General features: G+C 37.8%; 1 protein-coding gene across 3 annotated transcripts in view; it reads right to left on the bottom strand.

The window, feature by feature from the left end:
• The window catches only part of LOC131359921 (RNA-binding Raly-like protein), a 171,957-nt gene extending 156,436 nt beyond the window's left edge, over positions 1 to 15,521 (bottom strand). Inside the window, exon 1 of one of the 3 annotated variants that reach the window (XM_058400087.1) lies at positions 15,300 to 15,521. The gene's annotated coding sequence lies outside the window, so the exon portion shown is untranslated. Of the gene's footprint in view, positions 1 to 14,513; positions 15,185 to 15,299 lie in introns of those variants that run through there. The other 2 variants (XM_058400071.1, XM_058400078.1) reach the window with 2 other exon arrangements.
• Positions 15,522 to 25,792: the final 10,271 nt, after the last annotated feature.

Genomic DNA, 25,792 nt, shown 5'->3' on the forward strand with positions numbered 1-25,792 from the left:
GAACAGATTTACCTCAAAACTATAATCTCCCAACTAAAATCGTCACTATGGCAACATTTTTATTTGCTGAAATTGTTTACTGGTAAGCTTCTTATGTATTGTATCCACCGTGCAAATCTGTGTGTCATTAGCAGCCAGACCTACTAAGTTATATAATAAATACATACATGTATATATATATATATATATATATATATATATATATATATATATATATATATATATACATACATAAAAGAAGTTAAACTGATTTACACTTTACTTGTGGCTCATAAAAATGAATCGGATTGTTGGTTTTAATTTTTAATGACTTTTCGTTGCCATATGTGAAGCTTTTAGCTATATTTAGACAGCTACATTGGAAATGGTCATGTAAAAAAAAAAATAAAGCCGAAGCACACAGCCAAAAGGCTATGAAACAAGAGGCTGTCTAGCAGCACCAGGTGCCAGTATCTAAATCATTGACATTAATGAAGATTTTCTACAGGCTGATGCGACAAAACAGAGAGAGGTAAATACATTGGAAAAGCTTGTGCATCCCAAGCGAGACAAATCGTAGTGCAAAATGACATTCGGCTTGATCTTGGGGAGAGGATGCTGATGAAATAGACTGTGAAATTGATTCCATGAAGTGAATCAAGATTTAATCTGGCCTGCCATAGACAACGAGGTAGAAATATCTTCTGCTTAGAAATAAATAAACCTTCAAGAGGTACATGGCTTGAGGCACACACACACACACTCCCACAACAAACAGCCAACTACTCTCAACACACACACACACACACACACACACACAGACATATACTCCTACAACCAAATAGCCAACCACCACACACACACACACACACACACACACACCAACAAAAACACCCACTCAACCACACACACTTCCAAACACTTACACACACAACCAGACATACCCATACACACATACACACATCCATCAACCAACCAAAACACCTCCAACCACACACACTTACACACATATATGCATATTTACAGACTCAGAGACACACCCACACCAAAACGCTCTCTCTCTCTCTCCCTCCCACCCTCTCTCCTCTCTCTCCCTCCCTCCCTCCCTCCCTCCCTCTCTCCTCTCTCTCCCTCCCTCCCTCTCTCCTCTCTCTCCCTCCCTCCCTCTCTCTCTCTCTCTCTCTCCTCTCTCTCCCTCCCTCCCTCTCTCTCTCTCTCCCTCCCACCCTCTCTCCTCTCTCTCCCTCCCTCCCTCTCTCCCTCCCTCCCTCCCTCCTCTCTCTCCCTCCCTCCCTCTCTCTCTCTCTCTCTCTCTCCCTCCCTCCCTCCATCTCTCTCTCTCTCTCTCTCCCTCCATCTCTCTCTCTCTCTCTCTCTCTCTCTCCCTCCCTCCCTCCATCTCTCTCTCCCTCCCTCCCTCCATCTCTCTCTCCTCTCTCTCTCCCTCCCTCCCTCCCTCCCTCCCTCCCTCTCTCTCTCTCTCTCTCCCTCCCTCTCTCTCTCTCTCTCTCTCTCTCTCTCTCTCTCTCACACACACACACACACACACAGACTGAAATAAACTCAAAAGCACCTATGTGTAGTGTGTGTGTGTAATATACAGCTGCACAACTCCTCCTGTATGGATAAATTATACTATATCAGCTACTACATACTATGTACATTTTGTTTAAATGTAAAGAAAACATAATGTCTTAATACTACTACTACTACTACTACTACTACTAATAATAATAATCTCCACTTTTAACACGTCCATGAGCTATTAATAGATTATGTCATAAGTAAGGAATGAAATACTTGAGGCATGCTGTTAAAGGAAACTAATCAATGTTAGGGTGGTGTGATGTGGTCAGTGTGAAACAAGGATGCTGATTTTAACCTTTTATTATTACAGTCAATTATCATATCAGATTGTTCATCCATCATAATATCATATTGTTCACCCATCTGTACGTATGTATAATGTTGCTGAAGATCAGTTGTGTTATAGCAGCGTTCCCTCAAAAATCTCTTTTATTTTCTCCCTTGAAAAAAAAAGAGAAAAAGTTTCTCAGGTTATAAAACACAAAGTGCAAGCTCCAAGGAAGTAACAGCTTTACCTCAAGCAGCTGATGTGTAGTCTCCCGGCATGATTGGCATGTACAGCTCTACACAAAGCTTCATCGTATAAATGATTATAGACCCCTTTAGGGTTTGTAAACAGAATATGCTCATATAAAAAGACATAAGTTTCCTAGCAACCAGTCACTACTTGTTGCTTATTACATATTATAATCAGACATACAGTAAGTCATGGCAAGTTGACCCAACTATGGCTGTTAAAAGTCTTATATATTACATATTAGATGTGCATTAACATAAACCTGCGATTTTACCTTGCCGTTGGCTCTGCTGTCAGCTTTGCTAATATGGAAGTTTAACATTTTCTGATCAATCGGAATCAAGATTTAGTAGCATTGTGTATATAAATAAAAAATAATATTCGCAGTTGTATGTAATTTGGGTTACAAACTATTTCTACACTGTAATTAAAAAAGTTTAAATATGAAGCATTAATGTTTCTCTCACATTGGCCTCCTGGTGGTCCAGCGGCAGGATCCCACGCTCTCATTGCTGCGGCCCAGGTTCGATTCCGGCCACTGAAGAGTTAACTCTCAGTGCCGGTCCGAAGCCCGGCTAAAAAAAATGGGAGGGTTGCGACAGGAAGGGCATCCGGCGTAAAACCTGTGCCAAATCATGCGGATCGATTGATCTGGTACAAAACAGCAGACCCTGCCATTGTGCAGGACTAACGCTAAGATAAAATATATATATATTTCTCACACATTATAAAGTATTAATAAGCCACTTTTATGTCTCTTTATTTGCAATTTCTTTTAATTAGAATGAATTAATAATTATATAGAGAGCTGATATATAGATACACATGATTTGATTAAATGTTAAACATTATGGTTTTATGTGGCTTTTTTAACCAGTGAGCTGTACAAATATTTTGCATACAGGTTTTTAATGCATCCTATATGAATGGCTTCTGAATATTTTATAATGTGTAGTTATTCTAGCATCACCAACCAATAATATTGTCTATCTGGATGCTTAATAATCCACTGGAGATGGACTTTTAATCTAGTATTAATGGTAAAAAAATCTGCATTTTCTACTTTATGTGGTTGCTTTTACTTGTGGACAAGCATACTGGTGTGTGTGTGTGTGTGTGTGTGTGTGTGTGTGTGTAAGAGAGAGAGAGACTATTCCTTGCCCAAGAAGAAAAAAGGACTCATGCATCAAATTGCATCTGCAGCTTCCTGGGGAAAATGATTGAAAAATTACCCCAAGTCATAACCAAATGACAAAAGAGGCAACAGCAAATGAAGTCAAAAAAAAAGGAAAGGACTAAATATGGCCACAAATGGGATTCTCTCGCTCTTCACACCAGTCCCAGAATAATCCCATGAATGGATTTGCCAACACAACAGGGAAAAGAAAGCAGGCGATTAGTATGTTGCCCAATTTGCAAGCTCCAAATTGAATGGAGCGTAGTATAGTGTTTCGGTAATGCTATTCTCTCGCCTTCTCTTCACACGTGCATATAAAAAGGTCTGTTTTTTTCACACACGCATAGACATAAAGGGAAAGAAAAAAAAAAGAAAAATGGTATATGGTCAAATACAGTGCCTAAAGAAAATTCAGCCTTTGACACATACAGGCCCAGAGAGAGATATATTACATGAAAGGAACGTACTACACACGTGTTATTTCTTTTTTCCCCCTCAGCTTCACAGCCTAAATGAACAGGCAGCAAGATCAGAAAACACTCGCTAATATCTCTAAACTAAACTGTCATGCTGTAAAGTGAGAAAGGAAACACAGCCTTTATAGAGTTACACCTGAAACTAGGATTTTGTATTAGGAGCTTTGTGAACAAAGCTTGCTAAATGAACTTTGGAACGATCTGCATGAGCAATGATAGCTGGTGGTGATATCAGTTTTCACAACATCACAAACCATGTGTTATGTTATGCTTCCTGCTGAATACCAAGCACTGTAAATGGGAATCTGTATCTTGTAAGGAAACTTTTAGTTAGGCAGTTTTTGGCAAGAAAAGAATGATAAAGCTAATAATCCACCTTGTTCATGTTAACTGCTCTTATGACATATTGGAAGACATCCTTATCCAGAGAGACTTACATTTTCATCTTTACATAGGGGAGGGTTGGGGTCTTGCTCAGGGGCCCAGTGGGGACAGTTTGGTGGTTCTGGGTTTTAAACTCACAACCTTCTGTTCAGTAGTTGAATACCTTAAACACTGAGCTATTATATCCCCATGTATACACTGTCTCAAACACTGAGGATATTGTGTTACAGATAAGCTGCAAGAATCTACAGTCTGGGCCAGAATGAACTCAGCCCCAGCCTTGCTTCATCATACCATTCTGTGTCTTTTTCTTATGACCATCTGTAGTAGTTGCAAATGAGCTGTTATGAATGAAAGACTGGTGGTTTAGCCTTGCTAGAGCATCTCTACCAGCCATCCCTTTCACATAAATTCACCTTATTTATGCTACAAACTGCAAACAATACTGTGGAATCTTTCAAGCAGATGCACTGGTTAAACATTTATTATACATGAAGAAGCGGAATCAGTATAGAAAGACACATGAAGGAAGGAATGAAAATGGAAACACAGTTATATAGACAAGTGCAATCAATATGAACTGCACTCATGTGGTTCAGGGAAATGGCAGTAAGTGAATGTGGTATCTAAGGGATATTCTGGGATAATATTCTGAAATGTGATAGACTGATAAATGTCATCAATAGAAAATGCCCCTATTTGCCTTATTAGGTCAACAGATTGATATTTTTAGATGGAAGGTAATGGCTTTAGCTTGAAATTTCCAGGATCAACTTTGGGTTAATTGAAAATTAAACCTATATATAAAACAAATTAGGAATAAATCAGCACAGGGTTAGAGTTAGTTAGATTGTTACTGTAGTACTTATATAAAAACAGATAGAAAAAATACTGAGTGTAGTTTGTAAGCGCAATACTATATGTATCGGCATTCGACATAAAAATTGATTAGAAATTAAATACTAAATGGGGAAAAAAGCCGGAATACGGTTAGAACGGATATGAACTATAATGTTCTGGGAAGTACATTTAGGTGCATTGAGGAAAGTTTACAGATTGCAGCATATAAGATTTCTCTAAAACATTCCCACTGAAATAATAAAGCACATGCAGTGTTTTATCTAGATTTATTAGATAACCTTTATTCAGTAGTGAAATATTCATTACTTAGAAAACATAGCATTTACTATTCAGTCACTTTGTTCTAGTCTGTGTTTTCTTCTGTTAAATGCATTTCTTTACATTTTAGGTGACATAAAAAAGAGGCTTGATTGGAGGTAAAAGCTTTTTGTGCCTACTTGGCTGAGCACCGGCAAATTTCACACATGCAAATGACTCAATTTCAGAGCCCAAATAAGACGCTGCCCATGAGGGGTTTTGTGTAAGTCTAAATTCAGCCATGCCACTTGTCATTCAAAAGCAAAAGGAAGGGATATTTAACCTCTTAAGCTCCAAGCACTCGTCACTCGGTCAACAAGGCTTATATTCTTGCTCTAGTAACGTTATAAGTTGTGAAAAATAATTAAAATTATACATTAGTTTAATAACTGTAGGCCCTGAATAATTCATAGCGGTTACTGAATAATAAGCTTTAATATGAAAAACGGAATAATAAGCCAAGAGTTTGGACATGTCTCTGAATTCATGACCCATTTCATTGTTCATTTGAATCTCTTACAAGTGATGAACCTATAAGCTAAAAACACATTTTTCTTCCGAAAAATTGTACAGACGATTGAAGATGTTCCACTGAGTGGGTCATCTTTAAGGAACGCATTATACCTCAAATGGTTTGACATAATTGCCACTTAAAAGTCTTTTCACACTGTCCTTCTTCAGATGGGAGTTTAATTGTTCAGATTGTGATTATTAAAGAATTAGAGTCCTGTCATTTATTAAATTAACAGCTCAGAGAAGGGAACCGAGTACTCAGTGCTTATTAAGGTCCTATGTGTCGTGTTTATCTCTTTAAATGGAGAGAGACAAGTGCCTCATTGAGTGTGAGAGAAGGCAGAGGGTCATGCTTTCATCTAATCCTATCTACCTTTCTCATGAGCAAAGGCTTATATTAAATACAATATTAGGTATAGAAACTGATTGAGACAGAAGAATATAAACTGCATTGTAAAAAAAAAATTGTGGATCTACACAGCACATGAATGCCTTAGCACTTTTCTGACAAGTATGCTGTACTGCTGAGACATAATACCTTAGCTGACAGAATGTAGCCTTGAGTAAAGACACAATTATATTAATCAACGTACCGCTTCACTGAAGAAGCGACTTAAACAACAAAATACACAGGACACAAGTTCATTTACATCTCATGTTTAGTGTCTTCTTTAAACGCTACAAAAAATGATTTATATTGTTTTAACTGCTGTTTAATCACTCAATTTCCCAAGTTCATTTTTGGGCTCCGTTTGTATATACTCATCTTCGGTAAGCACTTTATCCTGTCACTAAGCGTGATGCAGGGATCTCAGGGTACTATGCACATGCACAGACATTCAGCATGTTTTTCAGAGGTGGAAAGAAACCGGAGAACCCAAATTGAACCCACACAGACACCGGAGACAATATGCAAAACTCTACGCAGACAGATAGCTCTGAATTGAATCAGGCGATGCTACCTGCTACACCGCTGTGCCATCTGTAAATACAATATACATATTTGGCAATGAACAAGAACAATGCTTAGCTTTCACTAGATTTTCGAAGTGCACGTCTATTTTATTTAAAATTTTTCTGGGTTTCTATAAAGATGAATAAAGAATATTATTATTATTATTAATAATAATAATAATAATAATAATAATAATAATAATAATAATAATAATAATGCAACATTTCATGCAAAATGTAAATACAAAAATTATTATCTAATTATTTCTTGTACTATATTTTTTAAAGATTTATTCATTGATATATTTCTGCTTTAAAAATCTCTTCTTTTTTTTCCAGATCCAGGTATGTATATCACGATAAGCTCTTTTTCAGGTGTATAAAAAGCCAACAAGACGTCAGCGCATGTCTTTTAAATGAGAATTGCGTTCATATTCAGTGTCATAATACAGACAAAACAATGAGCATCACATTCACTAACATCCCCTACACATCCTGCACCATGATCAGCTGAGGCCTTGTTTCAATAAGCCTGTGTCCACTGTTTGCAGAGATCAGACACTGCTGTTCAAAAGGTCTTTGATTCTTCTCCGACATACACAGTGACTTTGATTATAGGGAGATCTAACAGAGGAACATGCTTGCAAATGATCTGGACTTGTTTAGCTTTCCATGTAAAGAGACTAGAAGAACCCTGACTTTCAGACTGAGGCAGAGGACATGCCTTTGTATTAAGCTTCCTTGTGTTGAGAACTATTTCTTTTGGCGCACAGTGAATCATCAAATTAAATTGCACATGATGCATTTTTAATGCAAACAGCATTCGATTTTGTCTTACCAACTTGTAATTGCACTTCAATTTATAATTACACACTAGCTTGCAGGATCCGTGTGCTAGCAGCAGGCTTTCATTTCTCCAAAACACATTAGGCTGTTTATTTTATTCTTGCACATATCCTTTCACACACACACACACACACAAAACAACACACCCTGTTCTAATGGAAGCACATGTCTGAGTGTGAACAGGCTTTTACATGCCAATAAATGTTTTACACATGAGAGTAAAGAGATACTGACACACTTGCTCTATCAAAACACAAAGTGCTACTTCAGTTATTAAGGCTTTCTGATAGTGGCTAGTGGCAAGGGGAGGAGTGTCGGGAGGCATAAACATAATGACACTCAGAACTTCACTGGTTCTTTGGACAGTTATGGGTTCTAGTTTTCCTGAGGTAGGTTTACTTTCTAACAGCGACGACGTCCTTTATAATGTTGCCAAATAGAACACATCGCAGCTTCCTGAAGTGATTCTACTTATGAGCCTCTCTGAAAGAGAAGATTTCTGTTGAAGGGATCTACACAGAACCTTCTAGTAGAAGGATGTATGATATTGAGCTCAGGTCTAGGATTGTATGAGAATGGATCTTCATGATTTCTTTGCATAATGAAGGGATTTCTTCTTGATGTGGTTCTAGCTAGTCTGATAGAGCAACCAGCTGTTGTAGGGTTCTGTATAGATCCTTCTATAGGTTCATTCTTGAGACGACCCTGTAGAACCTTTAACGTTCCATGTTTTATCTATAAGTGTATGACATCACGCTCACGCCCATGCCTGGATTATATTACATAATGGAAACATTTTGACTGGTAGTGCATTTTTTTTGCTCTATTAGTTTGACTGTAGCTACTGCATTACACGTCTTATCATGAATTACTGAATAATTCAGAGTCATTTTATTGTCATTTTTTTTAAGAATCACCGACTTTCAGCTCTTAAGTGTGCTTTTAGCAGCTCATAAAAGTAATCTCAGTAAAAAAATACTGTCTGTATTTGGAGTGGAGATTTACAATAATAGAGTTAAAAACTGCAAAAAATGCAAATAGAAAGAAAGAAAGAAAGAAAGAAAGAAAGAAAGAACAAAAACAAAGAAAGAAAGAAAGAAAGAAAGAAAGAAAGAAAGAAAGAAAGAAAGAACAAAAAGAGAGAAAGAACAAAAAGAAAGAAAGAAAGAAAGAAAGAAAGAAAGAAAGAAAGAAAGAAAGAAAGAAAGAACTAAAACAAAGAAAGAAAGAAAGAAAGAAAGAAAGAAAGAAAGAAAGAAAGAAAGAAAGAACAAAAAGAAAGAAAGAAAGAAAGAAAGAAAGAGAGAGAGAGAGAGAGAAAAGACAGAAAGAAAGAAAGAAAGAAAGAAAGAAAGAAAGAAAGAAAGAACAAAAACAAAGAAAGAAAGAAAGAAAGAAAGAAAGAAAGAAAGAAAGAAAGAAAGAAAGAAAGAAAGAAAGAAAGAAAGAAAGAACAAAAAGAAAGAAAGAAAGAAAGAAAGAAAGAAAGAAAGAAAGAAAGACAGAAAGAAAGAACAAAAAGAAAGAAAGACAGACAGAAAGAAAGAAAGAAAGAAAGAAAGAAAGAAAGAAAGAAAGAAAGAAAGAAAGAAAGAAAGAAAGAAAGAACAAAAACAAAGAAAGAAAGAAAGAAAGAAAGAAAGAAAGAAAGAAAGAAAGAAAGAAAGAAAGAACAAAAACAAAGAAAGAAAGAAAGAAAGAAAGAAAGAAAGAAAGAAAGAAAGAAAGAAAGAAAGAAAGAAAGAAAGAAAGAAAGAAAGAAAGATTGTTTACTTCTAGGAATGGTGCCTCAAAAGGCATGAGTGTGCCATTACTTTAACCATACTGAATATGGAGAGAACTTTTTGAATGGATATTTTGTCAGTTGATGTTCCATAAAAACATTATGTTCCAATATAATGACCATATTAGGAAATGCTGACCACATGATGAAATAAGCATCATATATTTAAATATACCATCATTAATTTACTACACCAGTTTTCTCTGGTAGTTTCTCAAAATGTTACAGAAGACATGATTTCAGCTGTTCCCTTAAGACTGATGCTGGAAGCTTGTGGTGGAACTGCTGATGGAGACGGTTCCAGTAGCATATGCTTGCAGTTGAGCTGCTAAGAAGCCCAGTGAATATGAATAGGTACAGCAGTCTATTATCCTTCTACTTCAGTATTCACACCATGTGCTTACAAAAGATACGAGGAATACAATATAAAAGATAGATAGATAGATAGATAGATAGATAGATAGATAGATAGATAGATAGATAGATAGATAGATAGATAGATAGATAGATAGATAGATAGATAGATAGATAGATAGACTCTCCTTACTACTGTATATCAAGAGCAAGTGATTGAATGATATTAAGTTTATATGGAAATTTTATTGAATTGCTTTAGATTTTAAAAGCAATCAGAAACATGATAAATGGACAAATGTCTGAATTAAGTTTTTTCCTGATTGCTTCTTTTCTGTTTGAAGTACATCTGAAAGACATTAAAAGCATAGAGATTAGTAACAAGTAGAACTAAGTTTGTTGGCAGCAGTGGCATCCATATCAAGCTGTACTTGTTCTCACTGTCCTGAGATTAATACACCAAAAAATAAATAAATAAATAATAATAATAATAATAATAATAATAATAATAAGCTTATCAGAGAAAGCAAGGAAAACCAGAAAACAAACGTTTCCTGTCCTGAAGACTTTCTCATATTGGAAAATGTACTGGAGACTCCCTCCAAATACTGTAGATGTTAAACAAATGTTTCCTTATAAAAGTCTTATCACTCAATCACTATCAGTCAGTTTGTCATTTTAAGCACCTTGTCAGAATCACACAACAATAATAAGTGGATTAATATAAACCTGTGATTTTCCTTGCAAAAGCCATGCAGTTGCAAAAATCTAATTAACCATCTGACCAATCAGAATCCAGAAGCAACAATAAACTGTCCACGGCTTCTTTCTTTTTTTTACCTGCATTTTATATTGAGTTGTGCACGATTATAATCTAAATTGCACCGCTGATATTGATCTCTATTTGTGTTAGTGGTTGAAAAAAGAAATCTCAAAACAGCTTTTAACAGGACTTCCTTTTCAGTATCTGATATACATCAGAATGTAGCCGAAAGGATTGAAAAAGACAATTTGTGTTGGTCTCGATCTTTAGGGGGGAAAAAATCATTAACATTACATAGCAGTGTGCCCATACACAAGAAATCTATTTCATATTTCCCAGGTGATGAAAACAGTGTTGTTCAACAGCTGTCAACTGCACCAAAACCACTGTCATAACACACACACACACACACACCTTGCATCACAGTTGTGTTACCAAGTGCTTCTGTCTGTGCTTCATATGAGTATATGCTTCATTTCTGGATTAGAGGACTCACTCACACACACACACACACACACACACACATATATATATATATTTATATATAATATATATATACATACAGTCCTACAAACACATGCCTGGTGTAAACAGGACTTTACGTGCGACCAAATGTTTTATGCATGAGAGCAAAGGTATCTTGACACACATGAGCTATCATATCTCTCAGTACTCATTTATAGCTCTCATGCACAAGCCTTGCTAGGCCCAGATAACTGAGAGAAATTGCCTGGAGGGCAGAGACGACACTGCAGGAACTAACGCTGGATATCATAACGCCCAGCTGGAGAGATGACAGAGAGAGAGAGACATTTATCAGCGCAGCAGAGGCACCTTTCAGCACACGCCGCATACATCTCAATGCCACCGTTTGGCTGGCCTCACTACCTTCCTCTAGCCGAGCCCCAACATGCCTCACATAGTCACAGACATAATGTCATGTAAAGCATGTTGACGCCTACATGGAATATTAGGAGTATGCATCATCATTATATTCAAAGGACTAGCCCAGGCTATACTGGGGGTGTAAAAGAAATGAAAAGCAGTAGGATATGTGACAGAAGGACTGTAACACGACTGATGAGACAACACAAGCTTTTGTGAGGAATCTCATGAGTAAATAAAAATAACAGCAACAAGAAAATTGCAAACTCTTACAAAAATATTGGATATTATAAAGATATCTCTTTGGAAAGAAACTGTAACTTGTAAATTGAACCCTCTCTGATTGGACAAACATGCAGAAAACCTTTAAAGGTTCCTCTAAAGATATGCTGAAGAAATCCTAATGAGTTCTGGAGTCCAAACTGATGTTCCATCTTGTTATTCAATTATCTAGCTTATATAGGCGGCTCAGAACATTACAATGAAGTAATCACTTATGAACATTTAGGGGGGAAAAACGCCCTTTAAAATGATTCCTACATTTTAGCACCTAAAATGGTTCAACATAGAACCCTGTCTGATAGTCACACACAGTTTTTAGGATTCCCCTAGAATTACAAAGAAGAAGGACCTGACAAGTTCTAGATTTATCCCCTTAAATTGAATGCACAACAAATGATTGTCAACACATAATATTTAGTAACTACAGTGCAATAGTGTAACAGAGCTTTAAGGAGGTTTTCACACTGGCAGTTTAGTCTGAAACAGTGCATGGTTTGCATGAAATATTGGAAAAAAAAAAAAGAAAAGAAAAGAAAGCTGACATGCAGACTGGGAAACACACCGAAGTACTGAAACTAAGACTACCAGTAGGAGGTGGTGTGAGTTTGGTTGAACTGGAACTGTGCTGCGAGTTTCATGAAAGTGAGTGTAACTCATACTCGGGTCTGCACTTGTTCTGGAAGTAAAGTTGCCTGCACATATGTTTAAGCTGATGACGACATCATCAGCTTCCATAACACACATGCAGCATGAGTGGCAGAGGAACAGTGTGGGACACAGAAGAAGGGAAGTTTTGCTGTACATAATATCACTAATATAATTCAAAACAAAAAAGCATGGTACGTCCCATTGTTCTCCACGCGCATTTGTGACATAAGATAAATGCAAATGCACCAGAGTTCAATAGAAACAAGTGAGTCTGAAACCAGACCAACATTCTAGAGGGGGAACTTGGAACAATCACACTCAGATTCGGACCATAGCAGAAGTGCCCAGTGTGAAAACCACCTAAGGGTTAATGGATTCTTTGCCTCCTAAAATGACTCTACATGGAACCTTGTCTGACAGGAATACACTCCTTTAGGGTTGCCATGAAGCCTTTAAGGATTTCCTTTGATTTAAACAGAAGAAAGATGAAGAACCTTTAAGGATTCCCCCAGAGATAAACCAAAGAAACCCTTACAAGTTCTAAATTTAACCCCTTAAAGTCACAGCTTATTGTTCAATAATCGAATTGCTATGTCTCTTAATTCACAACAATGAAATGGAGGTGCCATTCTGAACCCTTTCTGATAGAAAGACACTTTGTTGTAAGATTCTTCATAAAGCCTTTAAGGTATAACCTAGAGATAAACAGAAGACCCTTACAAGTTCTAGATTTACATTTCCAGCTTATTATTTATTATTCAACTCTGACATGTGCCATTTCACTACACTGAATAATACATTGACTACAGTGATTACCAATATTTGTGCACTTACATAGAATGCTTTCTAACAGGAACGCATTTGGTTTCAGGGTTGTATGTATAGAACATTAGAGGATTCCACTAGAGATAAGCCAAAGAAATCCTTACATGTTTGAGACTTAACTCCTTAAAGATGCAGCTTTTTATTTAGTTATTTCGCTTCTATGTGTATCTCATTTCACTACTTTAAAATATTCTATAACTGCAGTGAAAAGGATGGAGGCTATTAGAAAAGAATGTTCGAGGATTCCTGGGTAAGTAAGTGATCTGTTTACTTCCTAAAAGAGGATTCCATTCTTGTAGGAAAACAATTTGTTGTAGGATTCTACCTAAAACCTTTAAGAGTTTTCCCCTGAGGGACAACAATAGAGTCATTTGGTTCTAAATCTTCCTGGAAAATAGATAGTGGGAATTTAAGAAAAGGTTAATGTTTTTCTACCTAAGAGCATAGAAAGCTGTTAAAGCAACGAGAAACCAAGTGTTCGCTTATGTAGTCTCATACATAATGTTAATATTATGGTAAGGAGATACGTTCACAGTACAACTGCATGCATGTGCAAATAGAAAGAAATCCAACTAACAAATGTTTGAATTGATATACAAGTCATAGATTCAGATCTAGGCTCGAGCTTTCAGAAGAATGGCACCACAGAGATTATAAATAAATGATGTAGCAATGTGTCTCTAACAGTAAAGATGATCTAGAATGTCCAATACTTTATGGGACTGAGCCCACGCTTGGGTCGCTGTCCATGGTGCTGCACTCCAAACGCTGGTCTTGAAACTGCCATACAGAGTAGCGATGCAAGAAAATACCCTAATCTGTTCTGAACAAAGTGTAGATCAGTGTCATGTTGGTAGACATCTGGTAATGATGTGAATTTGTTTCCTATTAGTGAGGTATCGGCACCAGCAGTAAATGTCACACACCACGTGTTGGGTGATGAGTCCATCCATGTGAGTCTATGTGCTGCCACATACAATGCTGGGAAGAAGAAAAACGATCAAAATAAAAGAAAATAAAACCAAAAACAGATGGCTAACATTTCCCAAAGCTGCTGAACAACATGCTACACATGGTAAGGATCATCCAAATCCGCTTACTCACACATCATACTTACATGTCTTCGTTTTATTCTGATCTAGTGATACTACTGAAGTGCGGTGAGTAGAATAGCTCATGTTGAAATCTGACTGAATGACAGAATGAACTTACAGTAGTTACACTCATCACCTGGAAGTGCTAACAGTTCAGTGCTGTGATTTAACATCAGACCCAAAGCCAAAGAACACATTAGCCACGTAGTGACATTTCAAACGCCTTTGCTTTTTATTGCAAACGCAATCGTGCTGCAGGAATGGGATTGATTTCTCGTCCGTATGTACCTGCGAAAGGAGAATCGTCTGTTCGTCATCGTGGGCACGGAAACCAAAAAAGAAAAAGAAAAAAAGAAAAAGAAAAAAAAGAAAAACTGCATAGATCCTTTCCCAAAAGACACACTTCACTTCACATGCACTTCGTGTGCATTAACCATATCATAAAAAGACAACATCCGCAAAAAAATATCTGACACTGAAATCTGCAGGAAAGTAGAGGAAATAGAAAAATCAAAGATTAGGGTGAAAAAGCAAAACAAAACAAGTAAATCTGCAATCTGCGAGAAAAGTTTCACATTAAAACATCACCAGGTTTAAAAAGGACTTCTGTAAAGAAAAGAGAGATGAAATAAAAGCAGATGCTTTTGCTCGGCGACCATGAAAATCCCAAAACTCTTACGAGCCACACCGCCAAATACAAAGCAAAGCGCAAATACAGCAAAAGTCTATGATAGAAAACAAAAAGACAAAAAAAAGAAAAAGAAAAAATGTTTCAAAACCTCAACGCGCAAAAATGCGAAACTGCCAGATCGATGTAAAAACCACTTTCATCCTTGACACATTGAGCATCTGAGTATGAGAATAAACCCCATTCAGAATGACTGCACACTAAAAAAAAAACTTGAATCCCGAGCAGGAAAAAAACGCTAAAAACCCAAAACCAGCACTTCAAATTCTCACCGTTCAACAGCAGCGAAAGGAGGGGAAAAATAACAAAAAGAGAGAGAGTGATTGAAAAGGCAAAAAAAAAAAAAAACGCTTACCAAAAAGGGGGTCACTGGAAATAATACTCACCGAGCGGGAGTAAAATGTCGTAATAAAAATCGCGTTAGGGCGCAGAGCGCGGAATGGCGGCGGCGCGAGGCGGAACGAAGCAGCGCTCTGCTCGCGCTCTCGGTCTCGGTCTCGCGCTCTCGGACTCCGCTGCCGTCATGTGACTCCTCCTGCCTGAGTGTGAACCGGCTCACGCGCGCTCAAAGTGAAAGTGCTCTTGCTTAGCGCTCCTCGGTTAGCCTGTAACTGCGAGCCGATAAAGCTTTTCCCGTAGTTTTTAACCGCATCCTCCTCCTCCTCCTGCTGTTTAAAGATGCAGAACTCGCCTGATGTCAGAATCAATCAATGTCTCATTCAAAACAAATGATAAAGACGTTCTCTTAATGTAGAAGGCAACTCAGGTGACGTGGGGGAAAATAAAAAATAACCAGAGCTACTGGTTTGGTTTTGGAATGATGATATTCAGTGTTGAAGTAGCTCTGTGTTGACTCTGGGATTCAGCGTTGAAGTAACTTTATTTGCAAAAATAAAAAAAGATAAATAAATAAATCAATAAAACCCTCTAGACACATCCAGCCATGTTCAATGGTCCAGTACTGGTGAGCCTGAGATACCTGTTCTTCCTTGAGAAGGATGAAACCTGCAGTGATCCGCTGTTGTATCCCATCTTCCTTCAAGGTTTGATATGCATCTAAGACTGTAGAACTGCTCTCAAGACATTTTCCATATTGATTGGATTTTAGACTTTAGTTGTATTGACATTTGTTCTTGAACATCCTAAATATGGTCTTGGCTTCAAGACCATATCATGAAATAAATAATGTTTGTGTTGTATTTCCAACACACTGTGTAATCATTGGCAAACTGCACAAATAAAAACCAACTCATTAAAGGCTTGGTCTTGAAAAGGTCTCAATCTTGACTCCCTTGAACCCCATAAGACTCATTCCAGTTTACCTACTTATACTATGCAGTATGCACCCTTTTTGTGAAGAAACAGTGCATATATTTGAGTGTGTTACAAAATCGTATGCAGGTACTAGGACATACTAACATGTCGTGTAATGTAAAAGACTGCTGTTGCCTAGTTAGACACAGCATCACCCAATATACAAACTCTTCATTCATTACTCCATAGATATTCTGTGCAATATAAATCAGAGTTATTTTTCCACATTTCATTTACACCACTCTAAAAATGCATCCCACCTACTTACGGTTCACAAAACTCCATCTTCCTTGTGCAAGAAGTTGTGGGCAATATTAACCAAAAAAGTGTCCATGATCCACACTACTTATAATGACTAGAAATGATTATCTGGTAACCTTTAGAATTGGGACACACTAATTCTAATCTCAGATACTATTTAGGATGGATAATAAGTGAATTGGGATCAGCTACTGCTGGTCTTGGACTTGAAGATGGCAGTCTTAAATACAGCTATAACTTGTGTGACCTGAGATGCTGGTTATTCAAATTACCAAAGACTTCCTGTTAACTTAAGATAGTTTGGTCAGTCTCATCAACAAGGCATTTTCACCCCAGAACTGCCATTTACTGCAGTTTTTTTTTCTCTCCTCCCCGCTGATGCTGCCACATGATTGGCTGATTGAATAGATGCACAAATAATCAGCCATTCCTATTAAAAGTAGCCTGTTAGTGTGTAATTAAGTAGATTTAAAATTTCCTTTACCTAAAATAAAACATGCTGGAAGTTACCAAAGTAACTAAGTGTTGGAATAAAGATATAAAAATAGATTTAAGTTTTTATTTAAATAATTACTTGTGTGTTTTATATAATACTTAATTGTGGGGGAAAAAGGTACTGGGAAAAACAGACCCAAAACGTAGATAATTAGAAACAAAATGACCATGTTTCCTGTGAAGTCTAGCCTCAAAGTGTTCATTTGTGACCATCTGGTGTGAATATAAGAAAAACTCTAGCAGATGCTTTTAATCTGTCTGTCTTAAATCAGTGAATTCTTATAATGTGGAATTAACAGTTACACCATATGTACACATTATAAAACAGCACTGCAAGTAGAGGGAGTTTGTTGTGTAGAAAGGGAATTCATCAGAAACTTTTCCCCAGTCATTTTTCAGGACATCTTTCCTGTGACTTCTTTCCAATTGGACTGCTATCTCCGATCTCATCTTGAATCATTTATCACCTCTGTTCTGTCTGTGCACATACACTGCACTCATTGATCAGCACTTAGAGACAATAGGGACAAACATAATCACAGCACAAGGAAAACTGATGAGATGTCAACACACGTGGTCCATGCTTCTCTGTCCGAGTATCTTAAAAGCTCAACTGAGATATCTTAGTGTTTCGGTCACATATTTTTTTTTTCTTTTGCAGTCGACATATGTACTTGGGACTGAATTCCTGGCATTGCTGCACAAAATAAACAATAGAGAAACAGGGTTAAAATGACTCACGTTGGTAGATAATACACAACAATTATAAAGTCAATAAAATAGCCCGTGATGCCTAGGTACCTTCTCCCAACTACTGAGTCTACCCAAATGTTCATAAAAGCGGTGTACGGTATTTAACAAGGCATTTCCACCCATATAACTACGGCTCACTGGATGAGTTTTGCTTTATGCACTACTCTGTGTGAATTCTGAAGTGGCACAGGTCAGCAGTTTCTGAAAGAAACAAACCAGCCTATGTATCACCAATACAAGCTAGCTAATTAACCGTTGCTAATGTTAGCAATACTTGCTGCCAAGATAATCTTCCCAGTTGTCCCATTATAAGTAGCTTAACAAAGCTACAATGCAGCACGACAGGGTGGAGTAAACTGAACTGCTGCTCGTTGAAGATGGAGTCATGAAGAATTGGTTTATTAGTATAAGTGAAAATAAATCTCTGTAATGAAGCACAGCCTCAGTCTTTTATTCAGTCCAAAGAATGGTGCAGTTGTCACATGATACGGAAGTAGACCACATGGAAGGATATGTCACATGAAACAGAAGGATGAAGTGTGGAAGGATACGTCACATGAAAAAAGGGATACAGTATGGAAGGATACATCACATGAAACAGAAGGATAAAGTATGGAAGGATACGTCACATAAAAAGGAGGGTTACAGTACAGAAGGATACATCGTATGAAACATACAAATGATGTCTGGAAGGATACATCACACGGAACAGAAGAATAAAGTATGGAAGGATACATCACAGAAAAGGGATGCAGTATGTCACATGATACAGAATGGTAAAGTATTGAAGGATACATCACATGAAACAAAAGAATAAAGTATGGAAGGACACATCACATGAAAGAGAAGGACACATCACATGAAAGAGAAGGACACGTCACATGAAAGAGAAGGACACGTCACATGAAAGAGAAGGACACATCACATGAAAGAGAAGGACACGTCACATGAAAGAGAAGGACACATCACATGAAAGAGAAGGACACATCACATGAAAGAGAAGGACACGTCACATGAAAGAGAAGGACACGTCACATGAAAGAGAAGGACACATCACATGAAAGAGAAGGACACGTCACATGAAAGAGAAGGACACGTCACATGAAAGAGAAGGACACGTCACATGAAAGAGAAGGACACGTCACATGAAAGAGAAGGACACGTCACATGAAAGAGAAGGACACGTCACATGAAAGAGAAGGACACATCTTCACCCCAATGCCCAGTTCCAATTATTATATAACCATGATATTCCTTCCTAATTTCCCGACACCATTCCGAACAGTACATATCCATTTCATACATCTTAAGCATCTTAAGATTCTAATTAGAGAAGTTCTAATTATGATTCAATTCAGTCACTTTCAGCAGGGTCTCTGTAAGCAAGGGAAAAGTGGATGATTTCAAGGGCCCTGAGTAAATAGTGGGACACAAGGAGTTCGGATTACTCAGATTTGTGAGCAGCTGTGAGCCTCGGGAATGCTCCCTGCATCATCTCTGCCAGATGTTTCACCTGGATCTCATGAGACCCATGTTTTAATGGTTTTAATGAAACATTTTAGCAAAATAGCCATTTGCTCCTCAGCTCCTTGTAATTTCTGCCATTTGACATTGCAACTACTCTTCAACAGAGCAATACACCTACATTACAAGCACACATGGCAAAAGTGTGTTACAGACTTTGTTTTTTATCTGTAGCATCCATTTTAACTAAGTAACTCCTGCTGATAATTACAAATGATAAATAAGCTTCAGGCTATAGAGCTGTCTCCATATCCTCCACTTTAATAACTATTGTATCCTGGTCAGAGTCATGGGACTCTATCCCATTTAACACACACACACACACACCTGGGGCAAATTAAAGTAATTTAGAGTAGCCAATCCATTTACCAGCATGTTTTTACGAGGTGCCTAGAGGAAAACCACACAGGAAGAACATGAGATCCTCAACACAGACAATAACCCGAGTTCAGGATCAACCCCAGGACCTGACAGCTGTGAGAGACCAACACTGATATACAACTTTCTCAACAGTGAACAGAATGTGAAGCCAAGCCAACCAAATCTCACGAGAAATCTTTATGTTATGTGCTAGGGAAATGTGTATGTGTGTGTGTGTGTGTGAGAGAGAGAGAGAGAGAGAGAGAGAGAGAGCACAAATCACAGAAAGATTTCATAAAAATTAACATTACTGCCACCATGTCGATAAATACAGCCAAACAGGAAGTCTTTTCTCTGGGGGTAAGTAAGGCCAGAATAATAAACAAAACCTAACACTCCCAACATCTCCCCCAAACACCTGCCTTCTCTAAACATAAACAAAAAGAAAAAAAACTACAAAATGGTTCCCTAACTCCCTACCTAATCCAGAATCAGGCGAAAGGTGATACAGAAAATGGCACTCACCCAGTTCTGGTAGTGGTAAATAATAAGACAATAGACAAAATTCATTAGAAATATATAACATTCTGTAACTACACATTCTAACACAAACTCTCTTTACAAAATATTTACACCAGTGTTATCTAGATTTAATACAACCACTAAAATAAACATAATTTCAATAAAGAGTCATTTTTGTTTCCCCATAATGTGCCGTAACCCATAGCACTCATCAGCCCTGCATGGTGATGGCTCCCCCTAGTGAGAGGGAGGACAGATTCAGACAGACAAGACATACACTTCAAATCCCAATGATGCCACCGCCATCTGTATCCAGGAGCCTGGGAGAGCAAAAATGGAGGGAGGGGTAAAATACTCTCTCTGTCTATGCTATCAATCACAGTGACACTAGCCTATCATGGGCATCTGTGAGTTCATGCATGCAAAAGTGACCGCATAGCGCTTTCCTCCGAGGGTGTTGCATCGCCCCACTGGCGATACCCGAGCAGCAGTTTGAAAAGACGCAGTCAGCTGGCTTCACATGCCTCGGAGGGAGCACGTTTTAGCCTTCGCCCTTGCTGCTTGGTAGCTGTTCTGTGAACATGGGTGGAAATCTGCATTACTAAATTAGGGAGAAAAAAAAAGAAGTCAGGACAATACAATGTGGACAAAATGGATAGATGGATGTCTACCTCCAAAGATGTGTGGATGTTTCAATGAAACGCCTTAACTCCCCAACTATTTTTATTTTTTTTTTGCTGTAGATTTACTTGTAACCAGTTTAACAGTTACAATAGTAAATAGAAACGTATTATGAGGCTAGAAACCTAAAATGTATGCTTGTACCTGGCCTGGAGCACATACTGCTCTACATGAGTCACATGTAGCTCAGAAAACTTTTCAGAGGCTTGCTGCAAGTGCACAAGACGAGATCACCAGTCGATAATCTAACACCTAGCTGTGGGTTATGGAAAAAATGTCAGTGTGCTAGGAGACACAACAAAACACAGTCAGTAGAAGCTCAGGGAAAGGAAGAGAAAATAACTAGTCACGACTAGCTAGGAAATGTTAGCTAACTCACCTTCACTGTAAGCTGTAATGTTAATGCTAATGGCATTGTCATTGGCAGCAGTCTTCGATAGTATCCTTGGTATTGATCACTGTTTCAGTTATGTTAGCCATAGCAATTTGGTTTTTCACTAACATTTATCAGATTAAAATACGTCAATATTGCTGGTACACCATCCAGTGCTGCAATCTCTTTCATTTTGTTTTTCTTTTTTTCTTAGCAGCTCCACGAAGTTGAATTTGCTAGGAATCACACAAGTTTATCGTTATCTAACAAAGAGATGCACTTCTATGTTGTCTGACTTGTCCAGTGGTCATCATCAATTTTTTTTTTAACTGTGCACTAAGTAGCTTAAAAAAATTATTTGTTCATTTAAAAATCTACTGATCTTTCATTTTAAAACTTGCAGAAAACACGTTGTGGACAGAGGCAATCTGTAGGCAGTGGCCCAATCGGCCCTACGGTTAACGCCATAACAATGCAAAATTATCCAAATAAGAGCAAATGAGAATAAATGAAGCAGTTAAGAAAATGCCTGAACATTAACTCTTGCCCTGATGAGCCAGAAACAGTATGATGCTGTGTATAGCCTTAATTATTGTTAAATCAGACAGGCTAGGGTCAAATGCAAAAGTTAGAAGAAAGAAATAGATAACAACTAGATATAATGTGGAATAATGCAGGATTATTGGTAACTCAGCCTAAAGCTTCTTCACCCATGTGCATACCATACTCCTAACAGGCAAAGAAATCACCCAAAATTCCATATATATATATTTTCACAGTTATTTTATTTTATTTTATTTTATTTATTTTACTTTATTTTTTATTTTCAGGTTTTAAATTGTGACAAAAAGATCAAATACCACTAATATTACTTTCACTCATCATTATTAAGCTCATATCCAGATCAGGGTTTCACTGTATCCAACTTATTCCTACACATAGTTATTGATAATTGATGCTAAACACGTATTGATGCTATGTTTGTATCTACCTCTACCCACAACTTTAACCAGTAACCAAAATATTTCGTTTAAAAAAAGAGTTTCTCCTCCTCAGCCAAATTTCACCTCAAGGTCAAAAATGTCAGACATTCCTATGCAGACAGACAGACACACACAGATTCCTAAACATATACAAATATTTCAATTCCAATATTTTCAGAGAAAAATCTTGGTCTAACCATATCCATTAATGTAACCTTTGATCATTTTCACACTTGCGTTTTTCTTCCTGACTCGGGGGCATCTGAGCAGGAAGCGCTGTTTTCCAACCCAGGAGCGGTCCAGGAGATAACCAATCCCTGTTCCCCTTTAAAAAGGTGGCCTAAAGTTCACTTCAGGAAAACTTTGGTGAAGTCTGCATCACGTTGTGAAGCTATTCTCACTCTGCACCACATGCCGAGTAATGTGATTGGTTCAACTTGTCTCATTACTTCCTGATTTTACTTTCATGATCCCGGGGAATGGGTTATTATGGTTATTGATATATAAAACCAGACTTTCATTAGACTGGAGCATTGTAATTAGCTCACCTTTGTGGTGTAGGCACTTGCACTGAGAGCACAGTGAAATATTCATGTCTTGTTATGATCTTAAATGAAAATGGCTCTTTGTTTACACATATTTCTGCACGATGAAATGCTGTGCATCTAGAAAGCACTGTTCTTTATAGCTTCAGGGTTGGTATGACAGGAAAAAAAGAGGAAAATGATGACTCTAGTGCAGACTGTTTTGCAAACATTCATGCATATAAGTTACTCCATTGTTGTGAGGCAATTCTTGAATGTGAGCACAAACCTTAAGGTTATAAGCTCCGCCCCTAAATGAGTATTTCAACCAAGTTTCATTCCCTAGAATTGTCCAATTTTCCATTATTTCTCAAAAATATTTCCTTTCATGCATTCATTTGCATGTTCACAGTATTATTTACCTTCTGCACTATTTTTCTTCTTGCCAGATGTTAGTTTGTACTGCAAGAATGCTGCCCTAGATACCACGTATCCCAACTGGCTTAGGATTCAAAGTCTCAGTCAGTAATTCCTGCAACTGGCTAGTTTCTTTTCTTTTCCTTTTTTTCTCCAGCACTGCAATAGCACGATATTTTATATAGAGAAAAATAAAACCAAAACCACAATGCTGCAGGACAGAAATCTGCGATGGAGCCTTCGCTATGAGATTAATCCTGAAGATTTACAGTCCTCCATTTTGGTTTGCCAGGCTGGACGTTCATCTCTGCAGTGCAGTTTTGGTTATGTGGCGCTAAAATACGATTACTACAGTACAATGATACAGCGTAGTGGAAATCGATGTTTAGAGTAATTGGAATTAATTCAATTCAATTCTATTTTTTATACCACATTTAACACTTTGTCACAAAGCAAATGAAGAGAAATATACACTATATTGCCAAAAGTATTCGCTCACCTGCCTTGACTCGCATATGAACTTAAGTGACATCCCATTCCTAATCCATAGGGTTCAATATGACGTCGGTCCACCCATTTGCAGCTATAACAGCTTCAACTCTTCTGGGAAGGCTGTCCACAAGGTTTAGGAGTGTGTTTATGGGAATTTTTGACCATTCTTCCAGAAGCGCATTTGTGAGGTCACACACTGATGTTGGACGAGAAGGCCTGGCTCTCAGTCTCCGCTCCCGTTGGGAGCATGGAATTGTCCAAAATGTCTTGGTATGCTGAAGCATTCAGAGTTCCTTTCACTGGAACTAAGGGGCCAAGCCCAGCTCCTGAAAAACAACCCCACACCATAATCCCCCCTCCACCAAACTTTACACTTGGCACAATGCAGTCAGACAAGTACCGTTCTCCTGGCAACCGCCAAACCCAGACTCGTCCATCAGATTGCCAGATGGAGAAGCGCGATTCGTCACTCCAGAGAACGCGTCTCCACTGCTCTAGAGTCCAGTGGCGGCGTGCTTTACACCACTGCATCCGACGCTTTGCATTGCACTTGGTGATGTATGGCTTGGATGCAGCTGCTCGGCCATGGAAACCCATTCCATGAAGCTCTCTGCGCACTGTTCTTGAGCTAATCTGAAGGCCACATGAAGTTTGGAGGTCTGTAGCGATTGACTCTGCAGAAAGTTGGCGACCTCTTCGCACTATGCGCCTCAGCATCCGCTGACACCGCTCCGTCAGTTTACGTGGCCTACCACTTCGTGGCTGAGTTGCTGTCGTTCCCAAACACTTCCACGTTCTTATAATACAGCTGACAGTTGACTGTGGAATATTTAGGAGCGAGGAAATTTCACGACTGGATTTGTTGCACAGGTGGCATCCTATCACAGTTCCACGCTGGAATTCACTGAGCTCCTGAGAGCGACCCATTCTTTCACAAATGTTTGTAAAAACAGTCTGCATGCCTAGGTGCTTGATCTTATACACCTGTGGCCATGGAAGTGATTGGAACACCTGATTCTGATTATTTGGATGGGTGAGCGAATACTTTTGGCAATATAGTGTATAAATTGGGGGTATAATTCATAAATGTATACATTTGTGAATTTATCCCTAATAAGCAAGCTAGAGGAGATGCAGTGGCAAGGAAAAACTCCCTGAGACGATATGAGGAAGAAACCTTGAGAGGAACCAGATTTAAAAGGGAACCCATCCTCATCTGGGTGACACCGGATAGTGAGATTAGAAATAATTCCCTACTGTATACCATAGAGTCAAATAGTGTAACCATAGCAATTTTAGTCCCAAGCCATCATAGCAAAACTGCTCGTTTCAGTTGCAGTCCAAAACCATCTTCATGGTTTCTAAGTGGCACCATCCACAGTATGAGATTTAAAATACATTCTACACTATTATATCATCATTATATACAGTAATTTATAGCAAAGAACTGTTACATTTTCAATTCTGATTGGGGTCAGAAGGTTAATTTTATATAATGAGATCTGACAACAGCGCATCTTTAAACTAAAGAACTTATTGTAATACATTATTGTTTCTATAGTTACAACTTACACAGGGAATTGTATGGCAGACTCTCCACATAAACAGATCGAAAATATGTAATTGTTGATATGATGAAGTTGAATGTAGAGGAAAAGAGAAGGTGCTAAGAGGATTAATGTGTGATAGACCTGTCTTTACTGGAAAAAAAAATGCTGTGGTATAAAAGGAATAAAATGCTTCGTGTTATGCTATTATTAGAAAAGAAATCCATATTGGGTGGGTAAGAGTAGCTTCACATCACATTAGGTTGCATTATACTACCTTATCCTTAAACATTTTACTCTAACAGCAGGCCCTAAAGTGTTTCATTCCTTATGTATTATAATGTATACCTCTCCGTATGTTTTTCTTTGTTTAATATTAAGCTGTAAAGAAATTATTCATGTGGACAGGAAATGGTCTGTTACACAATACACTGAAATTCTAACTTTGCAACTCCTCCAGCAACCTCTGACCTAATTTACACAGGGCATATGGAAGACTACAAATAGTGCAGGGAAAAATGATGCATACGCTTGCAAGACAAAGTGTATGTGTGCACTGTAAACAAAATATAAACCACAAGATCATTTAAGGTTTTTTTTAGATCATTCATTCATTCATTCATTGGTATGTAA

The sequence above is a fragment of the Hemibagrus wyckioides genome, linkage group LG01, assembly GCF_019097595.1.
Source record: "Hemibagrus wyckioides isolate EC202008001 linkage group LG01, SWU_Hwy_1.0, whole genome shotgun sequence".
NCBI lineage: Eukaryota > Metazoa > Chordata > Actinopteri > Siluriformes > Bagridae > Hemibagrus > Hemibagrus wyckioides.